The sequence below is a fragment of the Aquarana catesbeiana genome, linkage group LG01, assembly GCF_042186555.1.
Source record: "Aquarana catesbeiana isolate 2022-GZ linkage group LG01, ASM4218655v1, whole genome shotgun sequence".
NCBI lineage: Eukaryota > Metazoa > Chordata > Amphibia > Anura > Ranidae > Aquarana > Aquarana catesbeiana.
This window is the reverse complement of record NC_133324.1, coordinates 596593280-596611791: the sequence shown is the minus strand read 5'-3', so window position 1 is coordinate 596611791 and position 18512 is coordinate 596593280. Positions and strand designations below refer to the sequence as shown.

Genomic DNA, 18512 nt, shown 5'->3' with positions numbered 1-18512 from the left:
CCTCCGCTGGAGTCACGGCTTTATATATCGTGGGAGAAAACGCTGTTGCTTTTAAGATAAATAAATCCGCGCTGCAGCTGAATGGCGTACCTGAAAACAAAAAAAACACAGTAAACAGTAAAGTATAAAAAATTGCATACCTGAAAAGCAAACATGATAAAACATAATAACAATAAAACATTTCAGAATAGAATACAGTAAAAAAGAGCAGAACAATAGAGAGAGAATAGAGAGAGAGAGAGAACAATAAAACGACAACTATTATTTTTTTATTTTATATATATTTTGTGTTTTTTTTTTTTTTTACACTTTTTTTTTTGTAACTGTAACTTTTATAACTGTAACCGGTTCCAGGTTCGGGTCTCTCAAAATGCGATGGCATCTTGGGAGACCCTGTGAAAGTGTGCCTTGTCTGTGCAATGCTGTACCCTACGCTAATACTCAACTAGTGTATGGTAGCGTTCAAAACATTCACCAATGCAAAGACCAGGATTGTCAGGACAGGAGGGACAATAGTAGCAGGTGTCACGCCTATATCCGCGCTTGCTGCAGACACATCTTTTTTGGGGGGGTTCGTTGTGTAGGGGTACTCGGGAGGACATAAAGAAAATGCCTCTCATGCAGCCGACTGCATTTGGTTGGGGATGTGAATGGGGGAAGTACGGGCGCTGCAGAAGTGGTGGGTTCCCAATTAGGATTGGCGAATGCAGCATGAAGGGCATTATGGGCAACAACGAGCCTGTGTTTGTCTTCTTCTCGGTGGCAGCAGGACACTACTTGTGCTTGCCACCTCACCAGCTTGAACTGCACTTATGGGACTCGCCACGTCACCAAGTGTTACTGCAGTGCTGGTTTGACTACGACCGGGGTGTACTAGGCCACTGGTGCTTGCCAGTTCACCAAAATGCTACCAAAAAAACTGTTAGCGATCGCAGGGATCAGGCCTGACTCTGCGAATGCTGCAGTTATGCGTTTAGTGTTTTGTAAGTGACAGTGATCAATCGATAATGCACTTGGGTGGGCTGGCCCGGGCGGAGGGGCAAAACGCAGGTGCTAGCAGGTATCTGGGCTGATCCCGCTAACACTGCGTTTTTGGGAACCCTAAACTGCTGGGGACGCTAGTATAGATCAGATCAGATATTGATCCGTTCAGATACTAAACCACTAAGGGAGGTGTATGCTGCGTGCGTGGGATAAGCGGTACTGGCACTAACCTGACGCTGCCTGGGGCGACGCAGACCCTATCTGACCCTAAAACATAAGTTATATCACCGCCGGGCGATCAGGAGGCTAAACCTTTATTAGGTAATAAACGGCGGGTGCCCTGACACTATAAAAAATAAACGAACTAACCAGCGTCACCCGTAACACTTATACGGTGATCACTGGTGAAAGGGTTAACTAGAGGGCAATCAAGGGGTTAACACCTTTATTAGGTAGTATATGGGGGTCCCTGACGCTATAAAATGCTGACGGCGAACCTATATATTTACCTCCCTAACTAGCGTCACCAGTGACACTAACACAGCGATCAGAAAAATGATCGCTTAGTGACACTGGTGACGGGGGGTGATCAAGGGGTTAAAACTTTATTAGGGGGGTTGGGGGGGTACCCTAGACCTAAAGGGGGCAAACACTAAGTGCCCTACCACACTAACTGTCACAAACTGACACCAATGCAGTAATCCGAAAAACCCTGCTTGGTGTCACTGTGACGGGGGGGGGGGGGGGGGGGGATGGTGATTGGGGAGTGATGGGGGGTGTAATGCGTGGCTGGTGTGTTTTACTGTGTGTGTTGTGCAACTCACTCAGATGTCTTCTCTCCTCGGCGCCGGAACGGAAAATACTGAGCCGAGGAGCAATGACATCACTTCCTCTGCCGCTGTTTACTATACAGCAGCAGAGGAAGAATCTCATTCGTGGGGAGCTATCGCGAGGGGGTGGCCACGAATGAGTGGCCTCCCCCTCAGCCTGTGTCGCTCCCCTAACGAAGCCGACCACCTCGGGCACCGGGGGAGGGGGGGGGGGGGCGCGATGCGCCCCCAGCCCACGGGAGGCAGATCACCTACCAGGTACGTGATTTTGCCCGCCCGTGCCATTCTGCCGCAGTATATCTGCGTTAGGCGGTCGGCAAGTGGTTAAGAATTTAGTTTATTCAGCATGAAGTGGAGCTTAGTTATGTAGCATGAGGCTATATATTCTGCAATAGTTACATTTTTGGTAAACTCATTTAATGAATCCAAGCTCTGCAAGTTGAGATAACATGAACTGCATTGATGCAGTCACACAATTTCACAGCAACCATGAGATAACGTTCAGGAATATTCCTTTATCCAGTCATTTTGCAAATCTATGTTCACTACAAACTGTGTGATTGAATTGTTTCCGATATCGCTGTTTTAGTAACCTGACAGCTTATTATTCTAAATAGGAAACCTTCATTTTGCTTACAAATATTAAAGATTCTAACTACCAGCAACAATAAGTCCATACATTTAAAGCGCACCTGTCATATCAGATCCATCATGGCAGCGCCCGTTAGCGGGCATTCACTCACCTGCGCGCCGCCACATCCCTCACCTTGTTGTGTCACTGCCGCATCACCAGCCGTCCCATTAAAGTTAATGGGACTGTCGGTGAGTCAACAGCTGGTTAGAGGAGGAGCCACTGCGAGACAGAAATGACAGTTGCTCTTTAAAAGTTATGATTTAAATCAAGCCTTTTTACTAGCGATTTAAATCGTAATTTAAATTGACTGGATTTAAATCAAATCCACCCTGGGACAATGTAAATTAAACAGTGTGTGTTTAGCATCACTTTAAAGTAGATTAATCAATGTGGGATAATATACTTAAAGCGAAATTTTTTAATTTTTTTTACCCCTGTAAAGCAAAAGGCATAATGAGCTAGTATGCACCGCATACTAGCTTATTATGAAATACTTACCTTAGAACGAGGCATCAGTATCTTACCTGGTCCACGCCGAGGGAGCTGTCATGTTGCCTCGGCGTGTCTTCCGGGTATCGCGATTCCAGCGCTGTGAGTGGCTGGAGCCGCGATGTCATGCGCGCGGGAGATTTCTTACCCGGCAAGGTCCGGCCGTTGCCGGGCCTTCAGCCGAGAATCCCCTGTGCGCATGCGCCGCTGCAGTCAGCGGCTCATAGCAAGGGGAATATCTCCTAAACCATACAGATTTAGGAGATTTTTTTTTAACCTACAGGTTATTATAGGCTTACCTGTAGGTAAAAGTTAAAAAAAAGACTATACAACCACTTTAACCGATTGCCGCCCGGCTCACGCCGATATACATCGGCAGAAGGGCATGTACAGGCAGATTAACGTACCTGTACGTTGCCCTTTAAGAAGCGTTTTTTGGCCGCGCCTGCCGCGACCTCCATGAGCGTGATCGCGGGTCCCGTGGACCCGATGTCCATGGGGATACCCGCGATCGTCTCACGGAGAGGAAAAACGGAGAAATGCTTATGTAAACAAGTATTTCCCCATTCTGCCTAGTGACAGGACACTGATCACAGCTCCCTGTAATCAGGCGCAGTGATCAGTGTCGTGTCACACATAGCCCCTCCCCCCCACAGTTAGAATCACTCCCTAGGACACACTTAACCCCTTCACTGACAGTCACATTTACACAGTAATCAATGCATTTTAATTGACCTGATTGCTGTATAAATGTAAATGGTCCCAAAATTGCGCCAAAAGTATCCAAGCCCCTTTGCACGACCGTGCAATTGTCAGTTAAAGTGACGCAGTGCCGAATCGCAAAAAGTGCTCTGGTCTTTGGGCAGCCAAATGGCTCGGGGCTGAAGTGGTTAAAAAAGAAAAACAAAAAAAACTTGTTTCCATACACAATTGGAAAAACAATGTACATAAGGTAAGCCATACCTGTTCAATAGATGATTTGGTTTGGGAGCAGTATATTTATTAAAAGAAAGAGGTATATTTTACTTAAGGCCTGATTCACACCTATCCATTTTTAGTGCTTTTGCATTTTGCAGATTTGCACCACAGAACGTGTCCCCATAGGAAACCATGTTGAATAGATTGTAGTGCCAATCTGCAAAATTCAAAAAGCACTAAAAATTCAGAGGTGTGAACCAGGCCTTAATAATATTGTGATATGATAGCCTGGTGCACAGTAATTGGGTAAATGCCCCCTGCAGCAGTCAATCTGTTGCAAAACTCCAATATCCCATGGACTGAAAAGGGCAGTGGTAAGTATATGCTATGAAATTTCATCCGGGGTGAGGGTAGCTTAATTTTACTTGAGGTTCAGGATATCAGTATATGTGTGTATCTTAACGGAGGGCCTCACATTAAAAGGAAGTGGAAAACAGATTTAGGCCTCTTTCACACGGACTGTCCGTTCAGGTCCCCCTGTCAGTTTTTTAGGCGGACCTGAACTGACACTCCATGGAGGTCTATGGAGCGTTGGATGTCAGCGGTGACATGTCCGCTGACATCCGACCCGCTACGATCCGAAAAAGCGTAACGGAGGAAAAACCTACTTTTCCATCCGTTTTCGGATCGGATCGGGTGACGACGGACTCTACGGTCCGTCATCACCCGATCCCCCATAGGGGAGAGCGGCGCTCTGACAGGTCCGTCGCTGCACAGTGTGCAGCAACGGACCTGTCATTTTCCTGCTCAGCGGGGATCGGCGGAGCGATCCCCGCTGAGCAATCGGATGTTCACGGGGCGGATCATCACTGATCCGCCCCATGTGAAAGAGCCCTTACTAAAACTGGTGCACAAAGAATGTAGTGCATTTGTGCATAGTAACTCAATCAGCTTCTAAGGTTTAGCCCTGGTTCACATTGCAGTGATTTGGCATGCGATTTAACATTTCAAATCACATGCCAAATCATCGGCTATTGCCTGCAATGGCACTGCCCAAATCGCTGCAACGATGACTTAGCGGCGCTGCACCGATTCCAAAAGGTAGTTTCTCTACTACTTTTGGCGACATCAGGGTGCAATTTCAATAGACAACAGTGCAGAAACCTGCACAGATGTCTCTGAAATCTGCCCGGAAGTCGGGACTGACAAGCGGGAATAAAATCGTGCGACTTCAGCTGAACTTGTGCGATTTCATTCCCGCTGTCAGTGTGAACCTAGGCTCATTATCAAAGCTTAAAAGGGGTTGTGTTTTTTCACCTTAATGCATCCTATGCATTAAGGTGAAAAAACTTTTGTCACTGACTGGCCCCTCAGCCCCCTGTTTTACTAACCTGAGCCCCGTGTTTCCAACTCCGGAGACACGCTCTTCCCCTCTGCCCGTTTTCTCGGCTCTTGACTGGATAGATTGATAGCAGCGCAACCATTGGCTCCCGCTCCTGTGAATCAAATACAATGACGCGGGCGCCGGGGCCGAGTCCGGTATTCTGTGTCTATGGACACAAATGCTGGACTAGGGAGAGCGCCCGCAAGGTAATCCCCCAGGACAGCGCTTCTCCTAGGGGGTTATATGATGTGGGGAGGAGCTACCAGTGCCGCCGGGGGACCCCAGAAGTCGAGGGGGCCACCCTGTGCAAAACGAATTGCACAGTGGAGGCAATATGACATGTTATTAAAAAAAAAAAAAAAAGAAAAAAAAAAAAAAAGAAGAGAAGAATCACTTTAATTGAACAAGCTGAAGTTAGAAGCTGAGTGGTTACTATGCACAGCTGCACCAGATTCTCTGTGCTCCTGTTTTAGTAAATCTCCCCCATGGTCTCCAAATAAAACACCTTCCCCTTCAAGTATCTCAAAATTGTCAACACTTTTTGGGACTAAAAAAGTGGATACAAAATAATTGATTGTAATAACAAACAGCATTGTTTTTGCCTCCTGGATCTTGTCTGATATCATATCCTTCATTTTCATATGAATTGAAAACTTCACACACTTAAAGTGGTTGTATACATTTTTTTTTTTACTTTTACCTACAGGTAAGCTTATAATAAGGCTTACCTGTAGGTAAAAAAAATTTCTCCTTAACCTGTACGGTTTAGGAGATATTCCCCTCACAATGAGCCGCTGACTGCAGAGGCGCATGCGCACAGGGGATTCTCGGCAGACAGCCCGGCAAACTCCGGAGCTTGCCGGACAGAAGTCTCCCGCGCGCATGCGCGGGAGTGACGACATCGCTGCTCCGGCCACTCACAGCGGAAGACACGCAGAGGGGAAATGTCAGCTCCCTCAGCGTGGACCGTGTGAGATGCCGGCGCCTCGTTCTAAGGTAAGTATCTCATAATGAGCTAGTATGCGGTGCATACTAGCTCATTATGCCTTTTCCCTTGCAGGTGTAGAAAAAAAAAACCAGCGGGTATACAACCGCTTTAAAATATAGCACAAAGAGGAACCATATGCCTTTATATATTTCACCTACAAGCAAAGTTGAATACACACAAAGACTCACCTGTGCCAAAGCAAAGATATCATCAAGGTCTTTCACTACCTCTTCAACACCAGAGTTACAGCTCCTATTAAAGAAGATTAAATAATAAAACGCACAATTAAAATATGCTATTGGAAACACAACAAAACTAAAAAGAAACCTATCAAACAAATGTAGGTTGCTATTGCTTAATTCACCTTCTGGAAATGCTAATTTACTGTCTGTCATACCAATGAAATGACATTATGCTGAGTTTAGGTTACTTTAACTGCCACCCTCCACAGCTGCACCTAGGACAAGTGTCAACAGGCTCTTGTTTTTGCCAGAATTGCTTCTCTCTCCATACAAGTCTATAGGAATGCAAAATCTGCTTAAAGTAGGTTAAATTAGTAGGTGAAATTCAGGTCATAAGGAGGTGAATTGCAGGTAAAATGCATCTGCAATGATCTTAGAAGGGTCTCACAGTGATATGAAAAACACTTTGCTGGCCAAAGTCCTTCAATTCTGGCCCTACTCCCCTTTCTTTTGCTCCCTTGACACTGGTTTCCCAGTTAAAACTCCCAGTTGCCAATAGGTGCTTACAGAAGGCAGCAGGTAAGTGAACTTGCTACTTAGCCCTGCATGGACACAGCAGAGGGTCACATTGAGTGGAACATACAGTGCATCGGGAAAGTATTCACATCACTTCCATTTTTACACATTTTGTTGTTACAGCCTTTTTCCAAAATGTATTCAATTCATTATTTTCCTCAAACTTCTACAAACAATACCCTATAATGACAATGTGAAAGAAGTTTGTTACGTTGTCATTATGGGGTATTGTTTGTAGAATTTTGAGGAAAATAATGAATTTAGCGGTAATCCATTTTGGAATAAGGCTGCAACAACAAAATGTGAAAAAAGTGAAGGGCCGTGAATACTTTCCAGATGCACTATATCACCAATGGATATTTGTAATCAATTAGAGAGAGTTACCCTCCATTCCTGTCCTAACAAGGCTTTACCAAACAGAAAGTGAGAGGAACTCTCCACAATAACAAATACAGAAATGATTTATTTATTTTTGTAGATTGGGAGGAAGGCCAGAACCGCTGTTAATGCCTATCTCCAGCTTTCCTTTTCTGTTTGGTAAAACCACTGTCCGAGAGACTGGAAGTGAAGGGAAATCTCTAATAAATTCCCATATAGCAGTAAAAACCCAAATTAAACAAACAGCCAGCATTCCTTAACCACTTGCCGACCACAATATGTTGAGGTTTGGCAAGAGGTTTACCGCGATTATGGCTGAAGCTGTTAGCCATAACCTCAGTATCTTTTTTTTTTCCAGCAGGCTCTCTCTTGAAAGCATTGAGAGAGGCTCATGAGCCGCTGGAACACTTTCAGAAACGGCGTGAGGGGACACCTCCCCTCCCCCGCTGTATCTAGGGGTTACCGTTTTTACTGGCGCACCTGAGAAACGATCCGACGGTTTGGCCAGCTGGTCACAAGGGCGATTAAAGACTAGATTGTCTTTGATCACCTCCGTGGCCTTGGAGTACCGGAGAGACGTCATGATATCCTTTCCGGTCCAGGGTGGAAGTAAAATTTTGTTTAAGTAAAAGATCCAAAAATTATTTATTTAAAAAAAAAAAAATCTTTTGCTTTTAAAAGCATCCAATGGGATACTCTATATACCAAGCTAAGTAAGCTAAGTAAGAGTGCAACTGATCTATATCGGTTGAAACAGGACCTAAGTGAGCAATGTGTATATTATTCCGAGTAATGTATAGTCTATGTTGGAATGACTTGCCTTGTTTAGAATAACCCCAAGACAGTGGTCACACTGCTATGGTGGCGTGTGTAATGGCCATAATGACGAGTTTGCAGTTGAGAATATGGCTAAAATTTCATGTCACCATGTCAAGGTTTTTGAAACCCCCTCTATCATTGAGAAATTTACAAAATGTTGATATTTAGTAAAATGTAAAATTAAAGACATCAAAGCACTCTACCGGTTCTGCTTTATCCCCTAGTGGAGAGATGGTGTTTCTACTGCTTGCTTCTTTCTAATTATTTTTTGCTTCCGATTTTGCCAAAGGCATTTTCATATTTCTGCTCTTTATTATTATTTTTTATAAATGTGCTTTGTTTCATTATTTTTTGTATTTTTGTTAATTTGCTCCTTTTTTATTTAGTGGTCTTTTTTCTTATTTATTTGTGGTATGCTTGCACTCTGGGGCTGCACTCCCTTTATATTGTTGTCCTTCTATGTGAATGGCTAATTAATCTAGAAGCGGACGCCTGCACAAACCACCGGTGACTCCAATTGCTGGATCTCACTGACGATACTTAAAGATGCGCGCATTACGATACTTAAAGATGCGCATGCTCTGATGAAACTAATGTGACGAGTGAAATGCGGCAGCATGACGCCATCACGTTCTGTGATGTGTGGAAACAGTCTAGCCAACCTTTAGACAACCCTCCAGACGCCGATCTGTCTCTCGCCGGAGGTCCCGCAAGTATCGCGAGACCATGGGTAACAACCCGACAGCTAAACAGTAATCAGGTATGGCATTGCCTACCTCCTGGACACGTTGAATATCAGAGGTAGGGTCAGATATGCGCCCCACGGCCAGAACCTAGTCTTAAGATGACTGCATTATATACAGTGGGGACGGAAAGTATTCAGACCCCCTTAAATTTTTCACTCTTTGTTATATTGCAGCAATTTGCTAAAATCATTTAAGTTTATTTTTTTTCCTCATTAATGTACACACAGCACCCCATATTGACAGAAAAACACAGAATTGTTGACATTTTTGCAGATTTATTAACCACTTCCCGACCGGCGCACGCCGATGTACGTCGGCAGAATGGCACGGCTGGGCAAATGGGCGTACCTGTAAGTCCCATTTGAATTCCCCGCCGTGCAATTGCGTGCGCGCCGCCGGCAGCTACGTGAGTCGGGTCGCGGGTCCCACGGACTCGATCGCCGCGGGGATGCCCGCGATCGCCTCACGGAGAGGATGAACGGGGAGATGCTGATGTAAACAAGCATCTCCCCGTTCTGCCTAGTGACAGGCTCACTGATCTCTGCTCCCTGTCATCGGGAGCAGAGATCAGTGACGTGCCACAGCTAGCCCATCCCCCCTACAGTTAGAAAACACATCCCTAGTACTGACTTAAAGTGGGGGTCCACCCACACTGCCAAAAAAAAAAAATATTAAAAGTCAGCAGCTACAAATACTGCAGCTGCTGACTTTTAATACATGGCCACTTACCTGTCCCAGGGTCCAGCGATGTCGGCAGGCGACGCCGAGAACCCGCCCGGTTCTCGCCAGCTGCCGCCGCCATCCTAGGTGAGGGAATCAGGAAGTGAAGCGTTGCGGCTTCACTTCCCGGTTCCCTACTGCGCATGCGCGAGTCACGCTGCGCGTCCCAAGTGGTCCCCGCTCTCTCCTGGGAGCTGTGTGTTTCCCAGGAGACAGCGCGGTGGGGACGGGAAGAGGCGTAGACTCCCATGGGAGTCTATGCCGGAAGTGGGTGCAAATACCTGTTTTAGACAGGTATCTGCACCCCCCTCCCCCCTGAAAGGTGCCAAATGTGACAGCGGAGGGGGGGGAGGGTTCCGAAAAGCGGAAGTTCCATTTTTGTGTGGAACTCCGCTTTAACCCCTCTCTGCCCCCTAGTGCTTAACCCCTTCACTGCCAGTGTCATTTACACAGGAATCAGTGCATTTTTATAGCACTGATTGCTGTATAAATGACAATGGTCCCAAAAATGTGTAAAAAATGTCCGATGTGTCCGCCATAATGTCGCAGTCACAATAAAAATCGATGATCGCCGCCATTACTAGTAAAAAAAAAATATTAATAAAAATGCCATAAAACTATCCCCTATTTTGTAAATGCTATAACTTTTGCGCAAACCAATAAATGATCGCTTATTGCGATTTTTTTTTACCAAAAATATGTAGAAGAATACGTATCGGCCTAAACTGAGGGAAAAAAATGCTTTTTTAATTATTTTTTGGGGATATTTATTATAGCAAAAAGTAAAAAATAATGTGTTTTTTTCAAAATTGTCGCTATTTTTTTATTTATAGCGCAAAAAATAAAAACCGCAGAGGTGATCAAATACCACCAAAAGAAAGCTCTATTTGTGGGAAAAAAAGGACGTCAATTTTGTTTGGGAGCCAAGTCGCACGACTGCGCAATTGTCAGTTAACGACGCAGTGCCGAATCGCAAAAAGTGCTCTGGTCAGGAACGGGGTAAATTCTTCCGGGGCTGAAGCGGTTAAAAAAGAAAAACTGAAATATCACATGGTCCTAAGTATTCAGACCCTTTGCTGTGACACGCATATGTTTAACTCAGGTGCTGTCCATTTCTTCTGATCATCCTTGAGATGGTTCTACACCTTCATTTGAGTCCAGCTGTGTTTTTTTTTTTTTTTTTTTTAACAGAAAATTTTATTAAACAAATCAGCATTACATTACAGAATGATTTAGAACATTCAAAGTATAGAGGAGAATGACAGTAAAATCAACCTTCAACCTGTAGTCTTTGTTTATCAGATATTCCAGTTGTGCAGATATCAGAAATATCACTTAACAGTACACCTTATTGCATTATAGTGTCGTATCATCGTAGATAAATTTACAAAAGCAACCATTTTCAATCCAGCCTGATAAGGAGGGGGAAGGGGGGTGAAGGGGGAGGGGGGGGGGGGAGAGGAGGGAGGGGGGGAAGGGAAGCGAAGGAAAGGTAAGGGGGGGGCAAGAGGGAACGGGCCCAGGGAGAATAGTCAAAGAGACATAGAAGAACCTCCAATGAGTTTCATAACATAATAATTATGGAGTAGGGGGTTCCGGGACCCCAGAGGCGTCTACCCAAGAGGACCAGATCTTATCGAATTTACCTGGACATTGCCTACTGTCATATGTCAATCTATACAGGGGAAGTACCATGTTCACTGACCTTTTCCATGACACCAAAGTAGGAGGCTCTGCCTTTTTCCATACCATTAAGATTTCACGCCTAGCATAATATAATGCGAAGGTAAGACACAGTTTACTATATCTGTCTCCCTCAAGATCCTCCAAATGGCTAAGCAATAGTATCTGAGGATCGACCGGTACATTTAAACTTGTGACATTGCTCAGTGTGGAGGCTACTGCTGACCAAAAGGGTTTAAGTTTGGGACAGGACCAGACCATGTGCCAAAAGGTGCCCACCTCCTGCCTGCATCTCTGACAATTGGGGTCTCTTTGATCGTAAATGCGCGCCAGTCTCTGTGGGGTGAAGTACGCTCTGTGTAGGAACTTAAATTGTAAGAACCTATCTTTCGCCGCGATCATGGAAGGAATGTAGGAGAGTAAGCACTGCTTCCATTCCTCTTCATCTAGGGAAGGAATATCAACCCTCCATTTTTCCCATGTCTTAGTTAGTTTGGTGTTATACTCTACTGTGAGGTATAGATATAATGTTGAAAGTGGCTTCCCCATCACACTAGAAATCAAGAGTCGTTCAATGGAATCTGGTTCCAAAATAAGGGGGGCAGGGAACTAAGCTTCAAAAGCGTGCTTTAGCTGCCAGTATCTAAATTGGAAGGAGGATGGGATAGCAAATGATTGCCTCAGGACCTGGAAAGTCTTAAGCCTACCGTCCTGAACTATATGTTTTAGTGTGCGAATACCCTTTTTTGCCCAGATAGAGGGGTCTGGTATACTGTGAAGGTGAGGGAGCATGGGGTTTCCCCATAGGGGCATATGAGGTGAGATATGATTAGGTTTCCCATATATCCTCCTAGCCTCCTGCCAGACCCTTACGGTGGTTCGCATCGGAGTTGTCATGGACGGACTAGCCCGAAGTCCACGGAACGGAAGGTTGCTCAGGACTGCAAAAGAACCCAAAATGGCTGCTTCGGGAGTGACAGCAGGATTCTGTGCGGGCTGGGAGAACCACCACCGAATCGTAACAAGAACAGCTGCCCAGAAATAAATTTGGAAGTTTGGTAGTGCCAGTCCCCTCCCCCGATAGTGGGAGATATAGGATCTGCTTGGCCACCCTGGGTGGCCTCCCAGCCCACACAAAGTGTATCAGCAGACTCTCCAACCTTCGGAAAAAGGCCCTAGGAATATGTATGGGTGTGTTGCGGAAAAAATATAAATAGCAGATTTACTCTGCCAACTGGGGTCAGTGGGAGGGTACGCCAAGAAGCACACTTGGCCGTTAGCTGTGTCATAAGTGGTCGCAGATTGTTGTCCATATAATCCTGGACTTTACCACTAATTTTAATTCCTAGGTACTTGAAGTCCTCTACCCATTTAATCTGCGCGTGTGGGACCCTAGGGGTCGACGGATGGAGCAGGAACAATATCGATTTATCCCAGTTGACACGGATCCCCGAATACCCGCCAAATCGGTTGATCTGACCTAGTGCAGTCTGCAAGGAGGACGACGCGGAGTCCAGCTGTTTGATTATACTGATTGGACTTGATTAGGAAAGCCACACACCTGTCTATATAAGACCTTACAGCTCACAGTGCATGTCAGAGTAAATGAGAATCATGAAGTCAAAGGAACTGCCGGAGGAGCTCAGAGACAGAATTGTGGCAAGGCACAGATCTGGCCAAGGTTACAAAAAAATTTCTGCTGCACTTAAGGTTCCTAAGAGCACAGTGGCCTCCATAATCCTTAAATGGAAGACGTTTGGGATGACCAGAACCCTTCCTAGAGCTGGCCGTCCGGCCAAACTGAGCTATAGGGGGAGAAGAGTCTTGGTGAGAGAGGTAAAGAAGAACCCAAAGATCACTGTGGCTGAGCTCCAGAGATGCAGTCGGCAGATGGGAGAAAGTCAACCATCACTGCAGCCCTCCACCAGTCAGGGCTTTATGGCAGAGTGGCCCGACAGAAGCCTCTCCTCAGTGCAAGACACATGAAAGCCCGCATGGAGTTTGCTCAAAAACACCTGAAGGACTCCAATATGGTGAGAAATAAGATTCTCTGGTCTGACGAGACCAAGATAGAACTTTTTGGCCTTAATTCTAAGGGGTATGTGTAGAGAAAACCAGGCACTGCTCATCACCTGTCCAATACAGTCCCAACAGTGAAGCATGGTGGTGGCAGCATCGTGCTGTGCGGGTGTTTTTCAGCTGCAGGGACAGGACGACTGGTTGCAATCAAGGGAAAGATGAATACGGCCAAGTACAGGGATATCCTGGACGAAAACCTTCTCCAGAGTGCTCAGAACCTCAGACTGGGCCGAAGGTTTACCTTCCAACAAGACAATGACCCTAAGCACACAGCTAAAATAACGAAGGAGTGGCTTCACAACAACTCCGTGACTGTTCTTGAATGGCCCAGCCACAGACCTGACTTAAACCCAATTGAGCATCTCTGGAGAGACTTAAAAATGGCTGTCCACCAACGTTTACCATCCAACCTGACAGAACTGGAGAGAATCTACAAGGAGGAATGGCAGAGGATCCCCAAATCCAGGTGTGAAAAACTTGGTGCATCTTTCCCAAAAAGACTCATGGCTCTATTAGATAAAAAGGGTGCTTCTACTAAATACTGAGCAAAGGGTCTGAATACTTAGGGCCATGTGATAGTTCAGTTTTTCTTTGTTATTAAATCTGCAAAAATGTCAACAATTCTATGTTTTTCTGTCAATATTGGGTGCTGTGTGTACATTAATGAGGAAAAAATTAACTTAAATGATTTTAACAAATGGCTGCAATATAACAAAGAGTGAAAAATTTAAGGGGGTCTGAATACTTTCCGTCCCCACTGTACTTCTTAACCCAGGCTGGACGAGGCTGACTCAGGATGAAGGGGGAAGCGGTGAGGTGCATCTGCTCTATTGCAAGTCAGTTTATCTAACTGTACACTCACCTGGTGTGGATAGAATCCACCAGCCTGTCTTCAGCTGCTGCTATTAAATAGGCTGTGTACATTTACTGAGTGCCCTGCTTGCTTGACCTTAAACCCGGAAGATACTAAAGTGCCTCTGGAACTGTATGCATGATTTGCTTTCTCCTAGAGGGAACTATTCTGCTTCTACTTTGAGTGTGTAGCTCATATGCACTTAATTCTGGGAGATTCATGTAACTCCGTGATGCTAAATGGGTACTATTAATCCTAGATACCTCCGGATGGGAGTACATATGTACGGACTCCTGGTACTGGTACTGACAGTGCAGTGGAACTGCCGTGTTGCCATTATTCCTTCTGGCTCTAATACAATCCAATTAGGATCCCATATAGAGAGACTAAGGGGGCGTTAGGTCTGTGAGGAGTGTATGTCTGTCTGTGGTGGCCACCTGTGTCCTTAAGACAATTGTCTAATTTTTAGATGTACATGGTGGAGGTTTAGTGGTATTACAATATTTATTGATTATTAGTGTTATGTGAAGTTTTATAATAAAATTATTACCTTTTACTTTTAACACCGGTTATTTCCTCTCTGAAGAATTCTTTTGGGAACTGTTCTTCTGGTTCCTGCCTCCCCTTTTTTGTATGCTTAATTAATTCAGAGGAATACACCCCTATGGTTGATCAGTTTTTGTATCCCTGGAGTGACGGTATACCTCACCGTAGTGGGGATTTATTAATCAAAAATCACCCTTGAGCCTGGTTTACTTGGATGTAGTTAGTGTGTCATCTTTTTGTTTGTTTCTTTCTTGAAAGCATTGAGAGAGGCTCATGAGTCGCTGGAAGGCTTTCAGAAGTGGCAGGAGGGGACTCGCCCCTCCCCCCGCTGTATCGCGGGCTTACCGGTTTTACCGGCGCACCTGAGAAACGATAAAACCGTGCGGCCAGCTGGTCACAGAGGCGATAAAAGACTAGATTGTCTTTGATCACCTCCATGGCCTTGGAGTACCGGATCAACATCATGATATCACTTCCTGTCCAGAGTGGAAGTAAATTTTTGTTTTTTAAGCAAAAAATCCAAAAATTATAATTTTTTTTTTTAATCTTTTGCTTTTAAAAAGGTAAAGAAGAGATTTGGGGTCTTTTTAAACACTAGATATCTCCATAAAGAGGACCTGTCATCCTTATTTCTTTTACAAGGAATGTTTACATTCCTTGTAATAGAAATAAAAGTGATCAAAGAAAAAAAAGAGAGGGACAGTGTAAAAATAAAATAGGAAAAAACAAAACAAAGTAAAGCGCCCCCATCCCTCCACGCTCACACACATACCCAAGTTGTGCACGCATATGTAAACGGTGTTCGCACCACACATGTGCGATATCGCCGCGAACGTTAGAGCGAAAGCAATAATTCTAGTGCTAAAACTCCATTGTAACTCTAAAGATGTAACTTGTAAAAAATTTTAACGCATTGCCTATGGAGATTTTTAAATAAACGTTGTCTGTAGCAATTCCACAAGCATGCGCAATGTTAGGCATCTATTTACTTGGCGTATCATCATCTTTCATATTTTACAAAAAAAACTGGGGTATATATATATATATATATATATATATATATATATATATATATGGTTTTTTTTTTTTAATTCATTAAAGATTATTTTTTTCAAAAAAAAAATTGTGTTTGACTGCTGCACAAATACCATGGCACATACAATATTGCAACAATCTCTTTTTTATTCCCTAGGGTGCATGCTAAAATATATATATATATATATATATATATATATATATATATATATATATATATATATATATATATATATAAAATGTTTCATATATGCTTTGGGGTTATAAGTAATTTTCAGGGAAAAAAAATACTGATTTAAACTTGTAAACAAAAAGTGCCAGAAAAGGCTTGGTCTTCAAGTGGTTAAACATTATTTAATGAAAGGAGAGGTGCAAGTATCATATATTTTGCAAATCTATGTGGAAGTCACACTGCCTTATCAAGCCCATCTATGCATTTTGGTCCCCAATTCTAGAATAACAAAGCACCTACCCTGGAGCATGCACAGCAATAAATAGATTAAAGCCATGTATGCCTGGAGGTATCTAATTCTTGATAAAAAAGGTGCAGAAACACACCAAAGGCCCAGTATATCAGAGCACAGCACAAAGGCAGTTAAAGGCTCCCAGCAAGTCTCAGCAATCAATAACTAGTTTTTTAAAGCACGGTGCATGTTACCAGTACACTTACTAGCCAGTCAGCAAAGCACCTAAGATAGGGGTTTATTAGTCTAGAGTGTGGACTTTACTGTCCTTCAGACTTTGTGGGCCAAAATGTGGCCATTGTGAGTAGAAAATGCTTTGGCGTCAACGGTATTAGTGGGAGAAATAGTACCGACTCTTGGTTGCAAGGGAAGGAATAGTGTTCTATCGTGTCAGTGGGAAGAATGGTGCTCCATTGTTGGTGTCAGTCTGAAGAACAGTCCCTTGTATTAGGAGGTGGAAAAGTGCCAATCATTGGTATCACGGGAAGGAACAGTGCCCCATCATTGGTGTCAGTGGGAGGAATGGTGGCCCATTGCTGGTGTCCAAGGGCCAGTTAAAGGCAAGCAAAAAACTGCATCTGGCACTGGACCGCAGTTTAGAGACCACTGGTGTAGAGTTAGGGACCATACTATACAGAGGGGCCTTGACGAGGCAGCGTGCTTCCACATAGATTTGCAAATATGTCCTACTAGCACCTCCTCTCTTACTATATAGTGCTTACACCCTGTTCCAAATTATTATGCCAATGATTTTTTTTCTCGTTTACCTAAATAATGGATGTAAACAGTCAGCATAAGTCTCATGTTAACTATTAAAAGTACAATTCAAATTTTATTGAACAAACCTCCTAATGATAATAGTTTTTACAAACTTACATTGTAAGTTTTTAAAAACTTACAATGCACTGTTCCAAATTATTACGCACAGTAAGTTTCAAAACACTTTATAGGTTGTAAAGAACTGAAAATTGTCATTTGTTGTGTTTGCAGCATATTTACTGAAATCAAAAGCTATTTCAATCAAACTTTGAACAACACTTTAACTTTTTAAAACATTTTAACAGGTCACGTTACATTTTAACATAGGACCCCTTTTTTGATTCTTGCATCCACTGAACTTGTGAGTTTTTGGACAGTTTCTGCTTGAATTTGTTTGCAAGATGTCAGAATAGCCTCCCAGAGCTGCTGTTTGGATGTAAACTGCTTCTCACTTTTAAAGATCTTTTGCTTGAGGATGCTCCAAAGGTTCTCAAAAGGATTGAGGTCAGGGGAGGATGGAGGCCACACCATGACTTTCTCTCCTTTTATCCCCATAGCAGCCATTGATGCAGAGGTATTCTTTGCAGCATGTGATGGTGCATTGTCATGCATGAAGATGATTTTGTTACGGAAAGCATAGTTCTTCCTTCTGTACCAGGGAAGGAAGTGGTCAGTCAGGAACTCCACATACTATGCAGAGGTCATCTTTACACTTTTGGGGATCCTAAAGGGGCTGACCAGCTCTCTTCCCATGGTTCCGGCCCAAAACATGACTCTACCACTGCCTTGCTGATGTCACAGCCTTGTTGGAACAGGGTGGCCGTCCACCAACCATCCACTACTCCATCCATCTGGACCATTCAGGGTTGCACGGCACTCATCAGTGAACAGGACTGTTTGAAAATTAGTCTTCATGTATTTTTCTGCCCAATGCAGCCATTTCTGCTTGTGAGCATTGGTTAGTGGTGGCCGAATGGAAGGTTTATGCATAGTTGCAAGACTCTGGAGGACTCTACACCTTGATGTCCGTGGGACTCTGGCACCAGCAGCTTCAAATATCTGCTATGTAATGGTGTTTTAGCAGCTGCTCTCTTGATCCGATGCATGGATCTGGCAGAAATCTTCCTCAATGTGCCTTTATCTGCACAAAACCCGTCTGTGCTCTAAATCAGCCACAAATCTCTTAATAGTGTGATGATCACGCTTAAGTTTTCGTGAAATATCTAATGTTTTCATACCTCGTCCAAGGAATTAAACTATTTCACTCTTTTTGGCAGCAGAGAGATCCTTTTTCTTCCCCATATTGCTTGAAAATGGTGCTCTGCTTAATAATGTAGAACACCCTCCTTTAGTAGTTTTTCCTTTAATTGGGCTCACCTGGCAATCTAATTATCACAGGTGTCCAAGATTGTTTTCAGTGATCAAAAGAGCCCTGAGACACAAAG

General features: G+C 44.0%; 1 protein-coding gene across 1 annotated transcript in view; it reads right to left on the bottom strand.

Moving 5' to 3' along the window:
* PURG (purine rich element binding protein G) overlaps positions 1–18512 on the bottom strand; it is a 56985-nt gene that overhangs the window by 22292 nt on the left and 16181 nt on the right. The window contains exon 2 of the mRNA XM_073598480.1: positions 6416–6479. The gene's annotated coding sequence lies outside the window, so the exon portion shown is untranslated. The remainder of the gene's footprint in view (positions 1–6415; positions 6480–18512) is intronic.